This window comes from Miscanthus floridulus, chromosome 4, assembly GCF_019320115.1.
Source record: "Miscanthus floridulus cultivar M001 chromosome 4, ASM1932011v1, whole genome shotgun sequence".
Taxonomy (NCBI): domain Eukaryota; kingdom Viridiplantae; phylum Streptophyta; class Magnoliopsida; order Poales; family Poaceae; genus Miscanthus; species Miscanthus floridulus.
Window position 1 is genome coordinate 75,179,303 of NC_089583.1, and position 22,133 is coordinate 75,201,435.

The 22,133-nt window shown below is 45.9% G+C and overlaps 1 pseudogene; it reads right to left on the reverse strand.

Annotated features, from left to right (window-relative positions):
- Window positions 1-14,152: 14,152 nt before the first annotated feature.
- On the reverse strand, window positions 14,153-21,749 carry LOC136549822 (plant UBX domain-containing protein 2-like; annotated as a pseudogene).
- Between the last annotated feature and the right edge of the window lie 384 nt (window positions 21,750-22,133).

Sequence of the window (22,133 nt, forward strand, 5' to 3'; positions counted from 1 at the left end):
TTGCATATGCATGAATGTTGCTTTGTCGTTTATCTTAAATTGCCCTCTTATTGCCTATTTTCTTAAAAAGAATTATAGCCTAAGGCAAAATATTTTGAAATTTTTGAGGGTTTGAGAGAGGTCACTCACATCAGTCCCAATTGGTGTTTATTTGGATCTTACTGAAGTTGGGACTTGATTGGGAACAGACAGCATGAAGGACTTTGAAGATTTGTTGGAAAAAGGGTGATCGGACGCTGCATCGGACTCTGATGTCCAGCGTTCGATCAGTTCACAGGAGGTGAACTGCTGCCGAGAAGGAGTGACCGGACACTAAAACAGTGCTTTCCCAGCTGTCCGGTCAGATGGTGATCTAGCGTTTGATCGAGCGAAGAAGACGAAGTCAGGATCGACCGGACTCTAGCTACTGTCCGATCAGTGGTGATCGGACGCATCTGATCGCGATTCCAGGGGGTTTGGACCTCTCTAGAATCGACTAGACGCTGGGTGGTAGTGTCCGGTCACTGCCGCTGGAGCGTCCGGTCTGTAGAAAACGTGTGGTCTCTGGACTCTTTCATGTTTCCTTTTTTGTTACGTCATGGGGGCCACCTTATAATCGCAGCGCCACGCCTTGTTTTGACCCAATCTGCTCGAGACCGCACCGACATCGCCGCCCATGTGCCGCCGCTTGCGCTGTGCTCCTATGTCGTCCGCGCCCTGCCTGTGCTGCCGCGCCCGTACGCCGCCGCCTCACATCTGTGCCATTGTGCCTCTGCTCCGCGTGCCCTAGCTCTAGCGTCGCCACAGCATGCCCACGCCTTCACACTACCGTGCAGCCACCCTAGTGCCACTGCACCACTGCCACTAAGTTTTCTCATGCCCTAGCGTCGCTCTACTCCGTCATCCACGCGCTAGCACTGCCACCAGACTCATTGGAACCCTAGCTATCCTCCGCGTCGGAGACTCTACTGCCATCCTTGCGCTCGTGTCCTCATTGCATTGCTCGATCGCCGAACTTTGCCAGCAATCCTAACCCTTGACATTCAGTTGCCGACCTAGTGGTTCCCCGTTTCGTTCCTCTTCTCATCGATTCGCCAATTTGTAAGGTAGCAAGCCCTTGTTTCCAATTTCGTATCTATTGCTTACTTTCTTAGGGTTTCATATCTCTAGATATATTGTATTTATTTGTATATACTATCTATTCTATCGTGCAGCGAGTCGGTGCCGCTATGCTCCCATTGGCAGTTGTCAGTTAACTCAGGGCCAAGCTCGTGAGTATGGATCGAGGCCAAGCCTCAGAAGTGATAGTTGGCAGTTGATTCTTGTCAGAGTAGTTGTTCCTTTCAGCTTTATTAGATGGCTCATGTCAAGAATGTCGGAGGAGGTCCCGGTGTTGAGGATCTAAGGACCTCACCTCGCCAGCTTACAGATGCAAAAGGCAAGGCGATGAAGAAGCTAGCGACTGAGGAAGCTGCATGTACCCTAATGCAGATACAGCGAGAGTAGCCATAGTTGTAGAGGCCGTAGAGCACGTAGAGAGAGGACATGCTTGAAGTGGTATTGTCATTGCAGATCAGCTCTCTCCATCTACAAGGGCTGCACTTGAGCAGGCGCCGTCATGGTGGTCTAGCTGGGACTATCATGGTTGGAGGACTGACGTGTTGCTATTGATGAGAGTCAGTCTCAGGGGGAGCCTCAGCAGCAGCCATAGCTAGCAGAGCAGACTCAGGAGGGAGAGCAAGCCGAGAAGACAGAGCAGGCACCTCAACCACAGCTTTACCGCTCTGGTCGTACCCGTACTCCAGTCACACAGAGGTCAGAGACACAGCGGAGGGGTTCTCGCCCACTGCCTAGACCATAGGGTCCGCCTCTAGTGACTCACTTGGATTTGAGGGCCGCCATGGCCAAGCAGGTTCAACAGCTCAGATTTATGGACTTTGAGCAGTGGTTCCTAGTCAAGGTGGGATGAGCATGCTTTAGAGGGTTTCTACACATCTCTGCAGGAAGATTTTTATAATGCATATCTTAACAGTGGGGCAGTATTCAGATCTCAGAGGGTGTGCAACATTGAGACCATTGTAGCAGCAGCTAGAGAGCATATTCGCCCTTACCTAGCTTACCTGCTAGGGCTAACAGATTTACTTGGATAGATAGGTTTATATGTTCCATCTTGGATCCATCAGTTCTATGCTACACTCTAGATTGACCCGCAGGCACAGATTTATACACTTTGCATTCAGAGGAAGAGATTACAGGCTGACGAGCACTAGGGTCAGAGAGATACTCAGACTTTAAGAGCAGCCCATCTGGCTACATTTGGTTTGCTATGGATAGATAGTGCCTCCCAGACGCCCTCACGATGGTCTTGTGCCCCCTACAGATCTAGTCCGCCATTGTTTTACAGAGCCATTCGGCGAGGGGTCGAGCAGGACACCCAGTGATCTCACTCCTATAGCTAGAGTGCTGGATGCTATTATGAGAAGGACACTACTTCCGAGGATAGGGTATCGCGAGGACTTGAATCGCATATAGTTATGGTTACTAAACTCTCTGATGCAGCAGACAGTGTTTGACATTTGGGATCTCCTTCTATCAGAGATGGAGGATACTATTGTAGAGGGGTTCATGGGGTCACAGGCAGCTGCCATATGCTCACTGGGTTACATTCCTGATCCACAGGGTAGTTACTGTGAGGCCACCAGAGATGCTGACAAAGTATAGTGGTGCTATTATAGAGTTTCCTGCATACAACATGACTCAGATGATCCATCATAGTGTAGTAAGGACACCCAGCTAGCCAAGTCGATGTCCAGAGGTGCCAGAGACTGTAGCTCAGCAGGATAAGACCATTAGGAGCATAGCAGCTATAGAGGAGGAGCGGCTTGATGCTCAATAAGAGGGGATTGTTGCGAGCGACCCCTAGTGATAGCTCAGATGATGACTACCAGCCTATTCCTTATATGCCTCCACTGTCGACATGACCATGAGGCCAGTAGTTCCAGTTTAGCTCCACCTACACCGTAGATAGACCCCGCTCTACTTGCCATACTTGAGCGGATGTGGCAGGATCAGGCTCGCCAGGCTCAGGAGACAGCTGCCACTTTTGCTTAGTTTCAGACTAGGTAGGATGAGTTCTAGCGACAAGCAGCAGGTGATCCAGCAGTAGTAGCAGGCTATACAGTAGTAGCAGTAGGCCATGCATCAGCAGCAGCTTCTCTTGCTAGCAGCAGCTACTGGGGTTTATGCAGCATGTTGTGACAACTATTGGGGCTCCACTGCAACAGCCTTCACCCTAGCTTGGTTAGCCTACCACCACTTCTATGACTTGAGCATTATAGCCTAGTGGGCTTTAGAGTCAGGGATAGCCACCAGCATAGTTTACTTCACCTACAGAGCAGGTGTCCTAGTGGTTTGCCTCACCAGTGCTAGCCCCATAGTTCACACATTTTCAGATGGGCTTCACACCGGCTCAGACTTCTTTGCTGCTAGTGTCCAGATACCTCAGTCTCCAGGAGCCTTGGAGCGACTTTTAGTGAGTTGACAGGGCAGCCTACTCTGCCATATTTACATGTCCCAGGTCCTTCTACAGTTGCACCTATTACCGGGACTACAGAGACGCTTCCTTCTTCTGTTGCATCATCAGAGCCGCCTGCTTCAGTGATACCTGCATGGTCTATGGCCGCTCCAGTCCCTGATCCGACCCAGATCGCTTCAGCATCGCTTCTAGCTACACAGGGTCAGACAGCTCAGAGCTTAGGGTTAGATGATGATGGCACATAGTTCTAGCTTGCTCCTCGTACCTCAGCGCCCGACTCGCCCGCTGCAGCCCTACCGATCGACCCTTAGGTTTTGGTGTTTGACGCCAAAGGGGGAGAGGGATCGAGTATGTTAGACTAAGGGAAGCGACTTAGGGGGAGCTTAGTATTCTATTATGTGGATCAAGTATGTTAGACTAAGGGGAGCGACTTAGGGGGAGCTTAGTATTCTATTATGTTTGGTTTTATGTGTGATACACTATTATGCATTCATGTGTGTTTACTTTCATGCATCAAACTATATTTATGTGATAGTGATACCTACTGTGATCGTGATATTTGACATGTGTGCTCTCTACTTTGAATCTTTTATATGTCATATCACTAGTGTTATGCTCATTTGCTTTGCTTCCCGTTTACTCCGATGCAAATGAGCTTTATTACTTGTACTCATTCTTATTTCATATCTTTTGAGTACATCAAGTTGGCTTGGGTCATATAAGCTTGCCTAACTCTTTTGTTCTTATTGTCAAAAGCTTATATGAACCAAGCATGTTAAAAACCTCAACTCTTCCACATACTTGAGGTGGTATTGTCATCAATCACCAAAAAGGGAGAGATTGAAAGCATCTAGGCTCCTAGTTGGGTTTAGGTGATTAATGACAATACATGATTACTATAACTAACGTGTGTTTTGTAGAGGCAATTAAGTTAGGTCATGGTAATGGAGATCGATTGGGCTATCATGGTGGTCATGCCCCTACGATGGAAATCGTTTTAGTTTTCAAAGGATGAACTGACAAGGTTAAGGATGGACTAGTTCTAAGTGTCGATTGGAGTGGAAGATATACTTAGAGTAGTTTAGGACTTTGTTTTTCCTTTGGCCATACTATTAAGGGGGGTATGGACGGATAGCTTGACCTAGGTGAGTCTAGTGAGTTAGGTGTGGTGCACACTTGCTAAATCTAGCACTAGATAGCTCCTAAGAAGCCCTTAGATTCATTGGAGCAAACTTCATTCACATATGATCGAAAGTTGGAAGTGAATGGAGGGTCAAATACTGACCTGGACGCTGGCTCCGGGGTGACCTGACTCTAGCGCAGAGTCCGGTCAGTTCATTTGATCAAGGTGAAATCGTCTGGTGTGACCAGACGCTAAGAGGTGAAGTGACCTGGACGCTGAGTCCCAGCGTCTGGTCGACTCCAGTAAGGTTCTAGAGAGGGAAAATCATGACCAGACGTGTCCAGTTAGTGTTGACTAGACGCTGTCCAGCGTCCGGTCATATTTTAAACACTGGAGTTCGGGGAGAACTGACCGGAGCATCTGGCCACCCCGCAGAAGCACATAACGGTTCTTTTTTCAGCCACGGTTATAAATACTTCCTCCATTCGTGTGTGGGGGCACTTTTGCTCATTCCAACAGCTGAGAAACACCTTTGAGAGTGACAAGAAGAGCAATGTCCTAGTGAGGTGATTGAGATTTGAGAATCCCAAAGATAGCCCTCATTAGTGAAAGCAAGAGTAGCAAAGTGTGCATCCACCCTTCTCATTAGGCTTGTCGTGGTCAAGTGAGAGTTCATGCTTGTTAGTCTTGGTGATCGCCATCACCTAGACGGCTTGGTGGTGATTGGGAGTTTGGTGATCATCTGGCGGAGCTTGTGGATGACCCAACTCAAGTTATGAGCGGTTATGGGTGATTCACCGCGATGGAGTGTCAAAGAATCAACCCATAGAGGGCACTTGATCCTTGTGCAGATCAAGGGGGAGCTACACCCTTGCGAGGGTGCTCCAACGAGGACTAGTGGGGAGTGGCGACTCTCCTGATACCTCGGCAAAACATCGCCGCGTTCCTCCTTCTCTATTTACTTTGAGCAATTCAATTCTTGTCATTTACATTCATAGAATTGCCATGCTAGAGTAGGATTGGAACATAGGTTGCTAAACTTTTGTGTGGTAGATTAATAGAAACACTTTCTAGGCACAAGGGTTTAATTGGGCTAACCATAGGACTTAATTATTGCAAAGAAATTTAGAATTAGCCCAATTCACCCCCCTCTTGGGCATCTTGATCCTTTCAGGCGTGCCTCGAGGAGGCGCGGCTGCTCCAATCTTCGGCCATGGCGGTGCTGGAGGTGTTGGATCTGGCGAGAAGGCAGCAGCGGCATGGTCCACCACGGCGGTGGCTCCCTCCATTGGGCGTGCCACGCCCAGATCCGGTGAGGAGGATGCTAGCTGCGCCCAGATCCTTCAACTGGTACTAAAAATTAGCAGCCAAAATTAATATTAGTGAATTCAAACAGACAATTTTTGTTGTTGTTTTATCTCAAATGGCGTAGATGTAGAAATTGAAGGATCACCGAATTAAAGATGGGATTCCTTTAACAGAGACAATACCCAGCCGATCTACTGTGCAACTCGAAAGTACTGCTTCTAGATTAGCGGCTAATCTTGCTTCCAGGCGAAGGTTTTCAGGGAGGTGGTCTAACATAGAAGGCAAGGCAATGTTTTCCGGATTCTTCGAATTGGTGAGATTGGCTCATCTTCATGCCGTTGTCTAACATCATGATAGTAGATTGAATCACTATTGTCCACGGCCGAGTCACTAACAAGTGTGTTGACGTGAATTTCAGTCACACCAGCTAGGGCTAGCCCAAGGCCGCACATGGCCTAGACACAGTGAGGGAGGTCAAAAACAGTGAGGCCGACCAACCGATCAACTATATAGATTTGGTGCGCGTTCTTAGTCTGAAAAGCCCAAGAACACCTCCTGGAAAGGCCCATCGGTAAGGAGCACAGCGTGGTTACCCTAGGGTCGGCAAGGCCACCTAAAATGTCAACAAATCTTGTCGATAGAGATGCTAGATAGCAGGGGTTGGAAGAGCTAAAGGTAGGAGAAAGGGTAGTAGATTGATTTTTTGATCGATTGTGTAGGGATATCTCAATCGTTTGTGATCATGTGATATCTATAGAGGAGGAGGATTTTATCCTAGTATGAAACTTAGTCCGTATAAGATCTACAAGTTTTGATATGCAATTGGTTGAGTTCCCATCAAATTAGGGTTCAAACCGGTTCGGCCTGCTAAAACCTGGCTCGGTCCAGTTTTCAAATTGGTCGTGCAACAGGCTAGAGAAATAGGTCTGGGCCAGTTTTGAAAACTTACGGCGTAAGCCAATTTTACCTGCTATTGGCCTATGAACAACAAACGGGCCTGGGCCGGCTCCTACTGGGTTTTGCACATTTTATCTAATTTGGCTCAAATTTAGTCCTTTTCAATTGCATTTGACCCCTTAATTTGAATTTGAACTTTCCAATCACTTTTTGCTGTCAACAGTGTCCGAATCTTTTTTGCTGTTGCGCGTGAAATTTTGAACAAGAGAAGCGGTGAGAAGGAATCACGATGTACTGATTAATAAATCATAGAGGTCGTTAGGATCCTTTCATTTGGAGGAATTAAAATCTACTTAATAAATTAGGGCTATTGGGCTTGGAATTTGACATTCCACCACTTTCAAAGTTCGCATATAAGTCTATCTTAAATTCATAGGGTGGTAGATGTAAATTGATTCTATAGATCACCATTCTTTATGTTTCTACTTTGCAATTTATAACACGCTCTTCAACTTGCTCTTCTACGGTACAAATGCAACACATAAGTATCTCTCTCGTATAACCAATAATAATATAGAAATATAATCCATATATAATCATATTAGCTTAATTAATATGTGTCTAAATTATGATTATTAAAATGAATTCAATTCTAAGATTCAAACGGGCCTAAAGGAATAGCTAGCCTATGATGGAGGACATGTCAAGTTTCTTCGTCCTTGCGGGCCTGACTTCAAGCGCGCATCTCTAGCATCTCTATATATCTCTATCTGGTACTCATTTCTTAGTTACATATAATATTAAAGAGCGAAGCATTTCATTTAACCTATTTATTACTTCACAAATTATCTTTTTTTTGTTGTCCCACCCTATATTCTGAATATCATCTCTACTTCTCTATCTCTACCATCTAACCAGACATGTTGCTACATAGTACGGAAGTATATTTGGTTTCACAATCCAAGTATAGTACGTAGTCGCCAAAAAAAAAAAATCCAAGTATAGTACGTCAGCAAGTAAATTGACGTGAAGAGAAAAGAACGTAAAGAGGAGAAGGAAAATATAAGATCGGAGTCATTGTAGGCATAGCTATAGACGTGCAAGCAAGCATTCTTATTCATGCTTTGCTTGCTCTCAGGAGTCAGAACTAAGACTACGATACGTGTCTCTTCATGATCATCACTGGAACCCTACATATATAGGGATCGAACATCGAACTCTCGATCTTGTAGCTGGGCCATCAGTCGTCCACGCCAAGGACGTCCCAACTAACTTATTCTCTCTGGTAGTTGTGTACGTGTCCGGCGTTCGTAGGTTTCCAAAGCCGGCCGGCTTTTCACCGAATCGTAACCTTTTTATAGCAGAAATAAAGGCTGGCGGCGTTGGTGAGAAAGGCGCGCGCCGACCGCCGATGAGTGCCGGCCGGTCGCATGCAATGCAAAGTGGCCGCATCCTTGTCCTATATGTATATTATATTGACTTGAGGACCAAGCAAGGACATGCTTATAGATTGATGATGAGTTGTTCATGTCATTGGTCGTGCAAGCGGCGTTACAATATAAATATAGGTGCTTGTTTATTGAAGGAAAAAAAACATATGTGACTACCCCAATATAATCACAGCAAGATCTATTTGTTTCTTCTTGTTCAAGTCCTCTTGCTCTCATTACAGACAAAATCCTTAAGGTAATGGATCGAGCTGCGTATGCCTCCATGACAAAACATGAATTCGCGACTAGAACAAATAGCTCCATAATTCAGTGGCGGAGCCAGGATTTATACTCAGGGGGGCCGGCCGTCAGGAATTATACTTAGGGAGGGCCGGCTCAGGTCTTTTTCATTGCGAATAATTTTATTATCTAGTTGTGTTTTGTATGATTATATTATCTAGAAGATATTAATAAGTATATATGACAAGAATTTTATATAATCTCCCTCTTAATATAAATAAAAAATATTAAGTCATACTACTAATTTTTGTTGTTGTGAAACATTTGGGGGGGGGGGGGGGGGGGGGGGCATGGCCCCTGTCAGCCCCCCTTGGCTCCGCCAGTGGCTCCATTAGCTAGAATCACATGTCTGTAGCTTTATTTGCGTAGTAACAATGGAAAGTACTACATATAAAGTGATTTAGTTGTACTGCTACATGAATTTTGTGACTTTAATATATTCTTTGTCAAGCCTTTTTTTATCTAAAAAGACAGAGGCGAATCAAGCAAAGAATATTGTTAGATCGACATGATTGCAGACCAATGGAGAACGTTGTTGGATCTACATGATTGCAGACCAACAGACTAAAAACATGCAAGCCTATCGTCCATCGCACGATCCCCCTCAGTCGCCTCCTACCACCCACCTCCTCTCAGTCTCATCGCATGCTTTAAAAGAAATTAAATAACGAATCTGGACTTATTCATTTGTTTCCTTGCTTGGAAATGTTCTCAAATTCTTTGATTCCTCTCGTTCCACGGTCAATCCTTGTCAATGCTGTTCGAGCGGCTTCGAAATGTTCTGAAATGTTTTGTAAGATAAGATGTCAGATTTCCCCCCATCACATTAGTAAGTTGTTTTTGCCTTGTTTGATAAATTGGTTATCCTAGCAAAGATGTGTGCAACGATATTGAACACTATACTAGTATATCATTCAAAGGTGGCGTATTTAGTTTGGATCACGAACCAAGTGTGGATATAGATCTTCACCAAGCATGGGGTGGATGTCTTCTAATAGACTAAGCTAAAAACTATTGTTGGTTAATTCGTTGTAAGAGAAAAACACTATTTTTTCGCTGAAAAAGTACAGCCTATTAGTGAAGTGAACGGAGGGCCACAGTGTGGCCGGGGACATGCGGTCTTGCATGGTACGGACCGCTCGTTGGCGTTGTGATATGGACTCCAAGCCACGTGACGGATGGCAATGGCATCTATCGGTGCCGGCGGTGGGTGCGCGGTTGTGCTCGTGCGCGCGCGCGGCACACGAATCCGTGTCCGTCCGCGGTCCGCATGTCGAGCCGTCGCCGTCGACGACTATTCGCCTCACGCCGGGGCTGCCGGGACGAGAGACCAAGGGGGGATCGCGATCACGTGAGCTGGCAGCGGCAGCGGCGATTCCATTCGGTGTCCAGCCGCTTTCGTGCGCATGCTGTCCATCCTGTGTCCACAGCCCAAACCGCGTGGGACGCTGTAGCGTCCGCCTGCCATTGTTGTCCTGTTGGGTTGGGGGTCCAGTGCGTGGGCTCCACATTAGCAGCTAGCTGAGCGTTCTGTCTCAACACCTACCTCATGGGTTTGCAGCCAAACATTTGCGACACAAAGTTACAAACGACATTATTCCAAGATAGCCAAGTTTGATTCACGATGATCCGGACACGTGGGTTTGGGCTCTTCGTACTGCTACTTGTGTTTGTGGTGGTCAAGATCTACTAGAGGTCCCACTCCAACGCGTAAATGTGGTACCAATGCTTTATACTTATCCTCTTTATTACAATTATCTATTACATCCACATAGTAAATTACTTTATCCACGCCAAATTAGAGGTCATTTTGGTTTTTTTAGATACATAACCTTTATTAATACGCTTAGATATATATATATACGCTATGGCTAGTTACATAAGAAAAACTAAAACAAAACTATAACTTAGAACATATGGATTAATTACTAGCTTTTGGAATCTGTGTGTCCAAACAACCTATCAACATAGCTTCTGTAATCTAGCTTTTAGCAATCTTGCTTTTAAAATTCAGCTTCCACAATCTCACAAGTCATAAGTATCTAACCAAGGCCTATATATATATCTATCGACTAGCTATAGCTTTACACTGTGTGACGAATGGCATGCAACGTCAAGCACGGCGTGTATGTATATTATATATTAATTAATATAAATCTTATATTGCGGATCACACAAGTGGCCACACGATATACGTAGAGCTAGCGTGTCAATGCGCGTGTGGTACCGCACCAACTCTAATTTAATTTTACCGAACAAGCCTGAAGTCTACGTAAACAAGAATCCCCGTTGCTGTTCATGCACTTTCCTAAAAGTTGGCATGATGGCGTGCATGCATGCATGTGCAGAGGATTACATGCACATTACATTAATTGAAAAAAAAAAGCTGGGACGACTGAGCAAGAGTAGTAAAGTGTGCATCCATCCTTCTCATTAGGCTTGTCGTGGCCAAGTGAGAGTTTGTGCTTGTTACTCTTGGTGATCGCCATCACCTAGACGGCTTAGGTGGTGATTGGGAGTTTGATGATCATCCAGCGGAGCTTGTGGATGACCCAACTTAAGTTGTGAGCGGTTGTGGGTGATTCACCGCGATGGAGTGTCAAAGAATCAACCCGTAGAGAGCCCTTGATCCTTACGCGGATCAAGGGGGAGCTACACCCTTGCGAGAGTGCTCCAACGAGGACTAGTGGGGAGTGGCGACTCTCTAATACCTCGGCAAAACATCGCCGCGTTCCTCCTTCTCTATTTACTTTGAGCAATTCAATTCTTGTCATTTACATTCATAGAATTACCATGTTAGAGTAGGATTATAATATAGGTTGCTAAACTTTTATACGGTAGATCAATAGAAACACTTTCTAGGCACAAGATGTTAATAGGCTAACCATAGGACTTAATTATTGCAAAGAAATTTAGAATGAGCCTAATTCACCCCCTTCTTGGGCATCTTGATCCTTTCAATTGGTATCAGAGCCTCGTGCTCACGTATTTAGGCTTAACCGCCTAGAGAAAGACGTCTCACAGGGGATGGACCTCCTCCTATCTTTGAGGGGGAAATCCGTATGGATGCGTATTTAGAAGCTCTAGATGTTGGAATACTTAGAGCTGGCTCATAAGGCATCCTAAAACCTTGGGATGCTACACACCTACAAGGCGATGAGACATTACGTCACAAATGCCTTAAAAGTGTTGTGACATTACATTACATTAAAAGTATGTGAGACTTTTAGGTTGTAATGTCACAAATGCCTTAAAAGTGTTGTGACGTTACATTACATTAAAAGTATGTAAAATTTGTGATGTTCTTCACCTGTAATGTAATGTAATGCCAGACTTTCAGGTTGTAATGCCAGACCTTTAACGTTGTTGGCATAGTGGCTTCTCTTGTTGAGGTTTATCAATTGCGGGTTAGTCTTCTGTCTTGTGTGAAAGTATGTGAGTTCTTAATTGGAGCCTCCATACAACAACGTCAAAGTAGCTATCAAAGCAAACAAAACTTGAAAGCCTTATCTTGGAATTCATAATCGATTCAAAGATAGCAAAATACATCTTGAATTCAATACATCTTCCATACTTCTATACCACAAACTAACAAGCATCCAACTACTACCATTGTCTTCCATCACAACTAAAACAGCAAGAAACATCTACTTCCTAAAAAGTACAGCAAGTACTAAAATCACACAGGCTGCCAATACAAACTTCAATAAACCTAGTTCTTTCTCTACCATCCTGCATTTCAACTGAACATCTTCTGTTCTAGCTATTTGCACTGTTGGTGCCACATCATCTGTGCCTGCAAATCCTGTATCCACCATGACTCTTCCTTGCTGCCTTGATGCTTCTACATCAACGAATGCTGCATCAACGAATGCCAGATCCATGTGGCCATTTCTCTGTCTGTTAGCCGTCCTCATTGCTCGCACTTGGTCACGGAGCTCAATAAGAACGGGTACAAGGTGCTCCAGGGTTGGTGGATCAATCCAGCGATAAATTTGGCATGGCCTCATATTGCTCTGCAATCGTGATTACAACCAAAACCAAGACAACTTCAATCATGACATCCAACAAAGAACCAAACCCTAAACAAGTCAAACAAGTCATCAATCGAACTCACCTGAGATCCGAAGCAATTATAGAACCTGCGGCTCGGATTATCATTGGTCCACGATGTCAACTTTGTCGCCTTCGCTCCGCAATCACAAATCACGGGCGGCCAATAATCAAGAGGGCCTCGGCGACACTGGAAGGGGGACCACTGAAAGCCACCACGGTCGGACCTTCCTCCTCCCCTCCAGCTACTCGTGCTGCTCTAGCTCGCCATGTTGTCGATCCGCACCTGCGCCGCACCCGCACCAGCACCCTCCGCCGTCGCCGTCGCCATCGCCACCGTCGGGAGTTAGGGATTCGGGGTTGGGGAAGGAACGAGAGTGAGAGGAGAGTGCAGGACTACTTGGGCCACCTAGACATGGAGACTAGGCCGAAACCGCGGTCGTGGCGAGTTGACTGGGCGGAAACCGCGGTCGGATGGGCGCAAGGGCCAATTTTAACTGGTTTTGAGAGTTAAGAGACTGCGCGTGTCTGGTTCTTAAGTTAGAGGGTTAGAAAAAAACTAGAGCCATAGTTGGAGGGTAAAAGTGGACTTTTCTATCTTATATCGCGGATCACAGAACTGGCCACACGATATACGTAGAGCTAGCGTGTCAGTGAGGAGCGTGTGGTACCGTACCAACTCTAATTTAATTTTACCGAACAAAGCCTGAAGTCTACGTAAACAAGAATCCCCGTTGCTGTTCATGCACTTTCCTAAAAGTTGGCATGATGGCGTGCATGGATGCATGTGCAGAGGATTACATGCACATTACATTAATTGAAAAAAAAAGCTGGGACGACTGAGCTAGCTGTAGACTAGCGTGATGAAGGGGTTCAGTTAGCAAAAGCTTTTCTTGATGCAATGCAACTAGTAGCATGATGGATGATTCAGTCAATGATTTTGAAGGCGTTCTTTCTTTACCCAGTAGGAGCATGAGCATCCTTGTACAACCATAAATCTAGTGCATGGCGTCTCTCTCTCTCTCTCTCTCTCTCTCTCTCTCTCTCTATATATATATATATATATATATATATATATATATATATATATATATATATATATATATATATATATATATATATATTGTACAAAGCGAAAGCAACTACTAGCAGGACGATGCATAAACTATTGCGGCAACTGGGGAATAATTGTGGTGCAGGGAGATGTGAGAGGCAAGCTGCTGGCTCGCTGCTGGACATAGGATCATCGTCTTGATTACTACTAGTAATAACATACTAAAAGGAATAACATAAGGTCATCGTCTCATCGAGTACTTTACAATGCCATCGTGGTCAGTGTGCAATGCATGTAAGGGTTGGGGCTACAAATCATACGGCAACTTGGCCTGCCTGCTTGCTCGGCTAATTTTTTATACCAACCGAAACCGATACCGTGAAAAGATTAACGCCCAATGCAAGGTTGTGGTTGGTTTGATGCGCGTGCGCGTCCACACACACGCATACGCGCGCAGCATCGAGATTATTATTCTATATATATATATTGCATGCCGCGTTAATACTGTAGCTACCCGGCCATGAAGCTAGAGTTCCCTACTCCGAACTCCGTGTGCAGCAAGGCCCAACCATCAGAACAGTGTCACGATTCACGAAGAAACGGCGATGCTGTGCACCAGCGGACGGTATTTTCTTTTTTAATGAAACCACCAGACAAAAGCAATGGTGCCAAAGAGCAGTAATACTACCCGCGCCGTATGCGTCACAACCTACAATGCCATTGCCACGTACATAAACAGCACAATGGTATTACTTCAATCTTCAAGGTACCAACTTAAAAATGTAAGAGAACCTGGGCCTTTGGAAAAATCGGAAAGAATCCACGACAGCCGAATCAAACAATCTTTCCATGAATTGGAGTTTCACAGTCCAGCCCAACCCACTTAAGATCCAGTTCAGCATGGGCCTAACGAATTCTTGAGTAGCCTTTCCGCAAGAAAGCCAATACAGGTATGTATCGTTATCTAAGTAAATCCTGTGTTTTTATAAGTCTGATGTAAGAGAACCTCAAAAACGAAGTCAGCAGCCCACAAATGATCTGCTATTCACATATCACACAGTTCATTGTGATGCAGCAGGAAGCGGCTCACTGGCCATGAGAAGCTCATCAAGCAAACCGGTGAAAACCACGGAATCAGTCTCCTTGGGAATGAACTTGAGGAGCGCGGAAGGGACCAGCTCCTCCTCTTGCAAGGTGCGTGCCCGCTCGCCCGGGTTTGGAAAATGGGGCAGCACACGTGGCTTAGGAATGGCTGGAGAGATAAGTTCGAATTCCAAACCTGGTTGCTTCAGAGCAGATGTGACGAACTGCAATAAGGAAAGACAGCACACGTTAGTCGGCAGCTACAAACTAGAAACTGCCATAGATAGATTATACTGCAAGAAAATTGGTATAAACATCAAATGAAACAGCTTTCAGTGGCACAGGTCACAGAATAACAATAATGAACAGCTGCAAGACTCAGTACAGATAAGCTAACCTACAATGACTGTAAGTCTGCAACAGCAGACTGTCCATGCTACAAAGCCATGAAATGAATAAGATACAAGTTCAAATATTAACAGACATTTTCGACCAGAAATAATGCACGAACAAGATACAAGTTTAAAAGGACAATTTCAAGTAGAAAAAAAGATGACAGCATAAAATGATGTACAAGAAACAGCTATTCCCATACAGCACTAACTTCTATTAGGGGCAAGAGATGAATATCCAGTGTCACTGAAACACCAGCACCACCTGATATAGTCAACCACTGTACCCACAAAGACCAAACAATACATAATATGCACTGCCATGAAGACCACTGTGTACAGGCTACAAAGCCCAGACAAACAGGTTATACTGATGGATCCCTGTGTCAGCAACCAAGGTTGTTAATTTTTCTGACTGAAAATGGTTCACAAATCCAACTCTGAACCAATCCTACTTACTCCCCTGTTCCAAATTGTAGTTCACTTTGGTTTTGTCCCAAGTCAAACTTATCCAACTTTGAAATATGCACTAACATCTAAAACATCAAATTAGTTTTATTAAATTATTATCCATGGCATATGTTCTCTCTCTCAAATATGCAGGAGAGCCATGGAGTAAGTTGATAATGTATTTATTTGGACTTATAGATGTTAATATATTTTTCCAAAATATTGGTCAAAGTTAAAGTAGTTTGACTTAGGACAAATCCCCAAGTGAACTACAATTTGAAACAGAGGGAGTATTAACTGGATGAATCTGATAAGTTGGCCCACCAATATTTTCATCTCTCATAACCATCAACAACAACAACAACATAGCATTTCAATCCCAAGCAAGTTGGGGTAGGTTAGAGTTGAAACCCACCAAGAGCCCCAAGTCACAGTTCAGGACACTTCAATAGCTGCTTTCCAAGTACTCCTATTCAAACATTGATCTCTAGGTATATCCAAAGCTTTCAAATATCTTTTTATTGTCTCCCCCCATGTCAATTTCGGTCTTCCTCTACCTCTTCTCATATTATTAGCTTGGCTTAGGACTCCACAATGCACTGGTGCCTCTGAAGGTCTACTTTGGACATGGCCAAACCACCTCAACCGATGTTGGACAAGCTTTTCTTCAATTGGTGCTACCTCTAGGCGATCACGTATATCATTGTTCCGAACTTGGATCCATTCTTGTGTGACCGCAAATCCATCGCAACATACGCATTTCTGCAACACTCAGTTGTTGAACATGTCGAATCTTTGTAGGCCAACATTCTGCTCCATACAACGTAGTCGGTCTAATCGTCGTTCTATAAAACTTGCCTTTTAGCTTTTGTGGTACCCTCTTGTCACAGAGAATGCCAGAAGCTTGTCGCCACTTGATTCACCCTGCTTTGATTCTATGGCTAACGTCCGCATCAATATCTCCATCCATCTGTAGCATCGATCCCAGATACCGAAAGGTATCCTTAGGCATTACTTGACCTTCCAAACTCACATCTCCCTCCTCCTGTACAACTCTGCCAAAGTCGCATCTCATGTATTCGGTTTTAGTTCTGTTCAATCTAAAACCTTTAGACTCAAGGGTCTACCGCCATAACTCTAGTTTTCTATTTACTCCCACGTGCCTTTCGTCCACTAACACTACATCAAAGTACGTGACCCTTGGTAACCTCATCCATTACCAAGGCAAAGAGATACGGGCTTAAGGCTGACCCTTGATGAAGTTCAATTTTAATCGGGAAGTAATCTGTGTTACCTTCGTTTGTTCGAACACTAGTCACAACATTATTGTACATGTCCTTAATGAGGGTCACGTACTTTGATGGGACTTTATGTTTGTCCAAAGACCACCACATAACATTTCTTGGTATCTTGTCATAAGCCTTCTCCAAGTCAATGAAAACCAAGTGGAAGGTCCTTCTTCTGCTCTCTAAACCACTCCATAACCTGTCTTATTAAGAAAATTGCTTCTGTGGTTGACCTTCTGGGAATGAAACCAAATTGGTTTGTTGATATCTGCGTCGTTCCTCGCAGGCGCTGCTCGATGACTCTCTCCCATAACTTCATAATGTGGCTCATCAACTTAATTTCCCAATAATTAGTACAACTTTGAATATCTCCCTTATTCTTGTAGATTGGTACCAATATGCTTCTTCTCCACTCCTCAGGCATCTTGTTCGATCGAAAGATATTGTTGAACATCTTGGTTAGCCATACTATAGCTGTTTCCCCAAGACATCTCCACACCTTGATTGGGATATCATCAGGGCCCATCGCTTTGCCCCCTTTCATCCTTTTCAAGGCTTCTCTGACCTCCTTTTCATCTCCCATAACCATATTGATAGAAAAACAAAGAATGTGGTCATCCACCAATGTTATAGGATGATGCCATATTGGACCAATCTAGCCTAGGATCAAGCAATCCCTCAACCAAACACCCCAGTTATCATCTGGATCATCATTCCGCAAATTAGTGTCACTTTAGAGTTCACAGTTTCCAGGATACAACTTTGAACACTAATGTTTAAAAAAAGGAAGCAAAAACACCAAATGCCCAGAGAGGCAACCAACCATACATTTCAAGTCAATTCACGGTGAGCTAGTTTCACAAATGCTACCAATTTATATTAGGGCTAACAAGAATGAACAAGTTAGAACCAGTGAATTACACACCAATTGCCAAAATGATGAACAGTTCAAAGAGCATAGTACAGATGTTCAGTTTATTTAAATGTCACCAAAAATGGAATATCAACAAATTCTATATCAAAACAATAAAGGGCGTACCCAGTGCAGAGAGCCTCCCGCTCTGTGCGGGGTCTGGGGAAGGGTGTCAGTGGCAAGCCTTACCCTCGCCTGTGCAATGCGAGGAGACCGCGACTCGAACCCACGAAAAATGTAGTATATTCAAATGCCACCAAGAATGGAACATCAGCATATTCTGAATCAAGAAAATAAGGATACTGAAAAACATGACAAATTATTGGAAGAAACAAGCATGGTACCTCATACAGTGAACTACTGGCCTCTCCTGGTAGGAATACGCCCTGAAGAATCATTCTATCTGGAAACTGAACTCGAATGACTGCTTGTTTATATTTCTGTCGAGCAGCCAATGCCTGCTTCTCCTTGTAAGACTTTGGTATCAGCAATCGAGATTGTTCTAACCTTTCCCTCCTCATCTTTGCTTCATTCCTTATCTCCTCACCACTAAGCTTGTAAAAAGAATCTGGTACATCATTTTGTCCCACAGAACTCCCAGGAACAGAGACAAATACCCGAATCTGTAAAGTTGACAACGCATATGGAGTTCAGTTTAATATCTTATTAATACATTTTGAAGATAGTTCATGGCAGGACAGCAAGCAACAACATACACAAATCATATGTAACACATACGTATTAATTAGTCAGTCCCGTATGTGCATTTCTGATATCCCTTAATTTATAGCTAGTGTCCCACTAACATCAAATTTTTTGAGATGATAGTTCAAAAGGGGAAATATGTTATAACTAGGACCTGTCTACCCAACAACCGAGTGTAAAACACTCGATTTTTTTTGGCCGTGCCCCCACCCACCCTCCTCCATCTCCGGCAGCTCCCCACCGCCCACCGCTGCCACGCTAACCCGGCTTCGCTGGGCTATCACCATGATGCCCCCGCCTCGCCCTCCTCCCTGTCGCCGGATCTGCCACCGCCTCCCTGCCGCCGGATCTGCCACCACCCACCGCTGCCATGCTAACCCGCAGTGGCGGAGCCAGGAATTTGTTTTAGCTGGGGCGAATAATATACATGACCTAAACCAAAAGCACGCACAAAAAAGAACCCATATACTTAAATTTAGAAAGGGCATCAGACAATCATCAATCATCCAAGCAGTGCTTTTACTACTAGGTGAATGCACAATTGTTTAGAATCTAAACTCAAACATTATGAGTCGTTAGAACATGTTAGCTTATCACCTGCTAGCTGCTGCTGCTGGCACTGGTATTCGTTACTGCATATAGCTGCATACTAAGACTATCTCCAACAGCCGACACATCACGGCACCCAAACCCAAAATGCCTACTTCATGTTGCTTTATCGGAAAAAAACACGGTCCAACAGACTCATTTTGGGTGGGACGCAATGCGGAACCCAAATAAGCGTCGCGCCGCATGCTGCGCCTAGCTCCGGTCACGCCGCTCAAACTGCTGTTGCCATGCCTTTTGCGTTCGCTGTTAGGAAAGATAACTTTTAGGTCCGTGACCCTTTGCCACAGCGTGACCCAAACCATCAAATGGGTCTCCTATTTAGGTTCGTGGTGGATCAAGTGGCGACAAGCTTCTGGCATTCTCTGTGACAAGAGGGTACCACAAAAGCTAAAAGGCAAGTTCTATAGAACGGCGATTAGACCGGCTATGTTGTATAGAGCAGAATGTTGGCCTACAAAGATTCGACATGTTCAACAACTGAGTGTTGCAGAAATGCGTATGTTGCGATGGATTTAAGGTCACACAAGAATGGACCGAGTTCGGAACGATGATATGCGTGATCGCCTAGAGGTAGCACCAATTGAAGAAAAGCTTGTCCAACATCGGTTGAGGTGGTTTGGCCATGTCCAAAGGAGACCTCGATAGGCACTAGTGCATTGTGGAGTCCTAAGCCAAGCTAATAATATGAGGAGAGGTAGAGGAAGACCGAAATTGACATGGGGGAGGCAATAAAAAGAGATTTGAAAGCTTAGGATATACCTAGAGATCTATGTTTGAATAGGAGTACTTGGAAAACAGTTATTGAAGTGCCTGAACCGTGACTTGAGGCTCTTGGTGGGTTTCAACTCTAGCCTACCCCAACTTGCTTGGGACTGAAAGGCTATGCCGTGACCCTATTAAACAAGCCAAGCAAACCGCCAAGCTGCAGCGGCCTTTTTTCTGTCTTGTCCGATTCTGACAGATGCCAATCTCTGGCGCTCCATGCATCGCCAACCATGGAGATGAGAAAGATGACATTAAAAAGAAGAGGATGCAGTGAACATCACCGGCTGGTAGCAGGGCTGCCCCATGTCGCCGATAGGGTGGCTCCGCCATTGCGAACCCGGCTTCACCGTGGCGCCCCCGCCCTGCCTTCCTCTTCCATCTCCGCCGGATCTGCTGCCGCCCACCGCTGCCATGCTAACCTGGTTTCGCAGGGCTCTCACCGTGATGCCCCCACCCATCCCTTGCCCAACCGCCTTCCTCCACCGCCCGGCTGGCGGCACCACCACTGCCCCCTGCGCCCGTCACCACTGCCTGTCCGGCCTTCCTCCCCAGTTTTTTTCTAAACCCGCCAGAGTTGGAGAAGAAAGGGCACTCAACCCCAAACCTTAACCAAGCTAATCACAGGGTGCAAGAAATCGAGTGTTGGATTGCTCCAAAACAACGAAGTGTTGTTTAGCATTTGTCTATAACTAACTATTATCTCCTAAGTCCTAATGAAGCTAACAGCGCAACGAAACAAGCCTAAAATTGGCAGTTCATGTGAAAATGTCATGACATAATAAGTAAATCAAACAACCAAACTGTGCTGATTGATGGGAATGAAAGCTTTGTGTTACCCAGCCAATTAACGCTAAAACAAGCATATGAAATGCTTTATTACCAACCTAAACCCTTCTGCTTACCTGCCGATCAATAGTCTTAGCACCTTCCTGCACATCAACCACATTGCTGCTGCTCTCCTTGGCCTCAGCCTCCGCCTTCACTGGAGGCGCAGAGGGGTGTCCCCCCTCGAGCAGGAGGACGGCCCTCCTGATCCCGTTGAGCCTGGCGTCGCTGGGCACATTCGCTCATGACGGCGAAGGGCTCCCCGCCCTCATCCCCAACGCTGAAGCCAACGGCCTCCAGGAGCTCCACCCCGCCTTTCCTGTACGCTACAGCCTCCTTGATCCGCGGGTTGCCCAGTCTAACTCGCCTGAACTTATCGTTGCCGGGCTCCCGGAGCAGATTGCCCAGCAGGCGTTTGACCACCTCTACGGAGGCCGGGGGCGGGTCGGCGGCGAGGTACGTGGCGGCGCGCGCGCGGGCGCCCCCCACCGACGCGAGGCAGCCGTCGAGATGCTCGGAGACGGCGAGCTCGGACGGGAACGCGTCTCCGCAGCTGAGGCACGCGACGGTGGCAGCGGCCGCGGTACCGTTCACGTCGGGGCGGCGGGAGGAGGCGGAGGAGACGAGGGGCGTGAAGGGGGTGAAATCGGTGGCTGAAGTGGGCAGGGGAGGTGGCGACGGCCGCTTAGGGGCGGGCCTGGGGTTTGGGCTAGGGTTTGAGGGGCGGGCAGCGGGGTGGGAGGAGGAGGGGGAGGGGCCGGAGCCGAGGACGTGGGAGGTGCCCTTGAAGGAGGAGGCGGTCCCGAACCCGGAGGAGGTGATCTTCTTCATGAAATCCTTCATCATGGCGCGGCGCCGGCGGCGGAGGAAGCGTGGGCGGCCGCGAACAGAGGGGATTGGGGGCGTGGCCGCGCTCACGCGGAGTAGACGACTTGGTTGGAGTGGCGCTGGTGGATGGTTGTCGCTGCGGGGACGAAGAAGCAAACGAGGAAGAAGTAGGAATAGGAAGCAGTGAAATCGTTTGTTTGTGCAGTTGTACTTGTGGTCTTGTGCCTATTGGAGTACGCAGCTGCCAAGGCATCTTCGCTACTAGACTGTATGGCGGGCCACAATACCTTGCTGGGCTGCACGGGCTGGTACACGGTCAAAGCCCGGTAGTAGTTTGGGAATCAAAATGGGCCTATCGCGTTTCTCACGCAGCAGTAAGCACATCGGAAGCCATGACGGCAAGCCACTGATGAATGGCATTCACAGCTTCTAAGGTGAATCATCTGCAACATCCGACACAACTGAAGAAATTCATTGTTGGCTTGTTACTGAAGTTGTTGGCTTCTTACTGAAGAGATTCATTGTTGGCTTGTTCCTAAGTTGCTGTTTGGTTCAACTTTTGGGATGGTAACAGTAATGTAATCAGCTCACGCTGCTA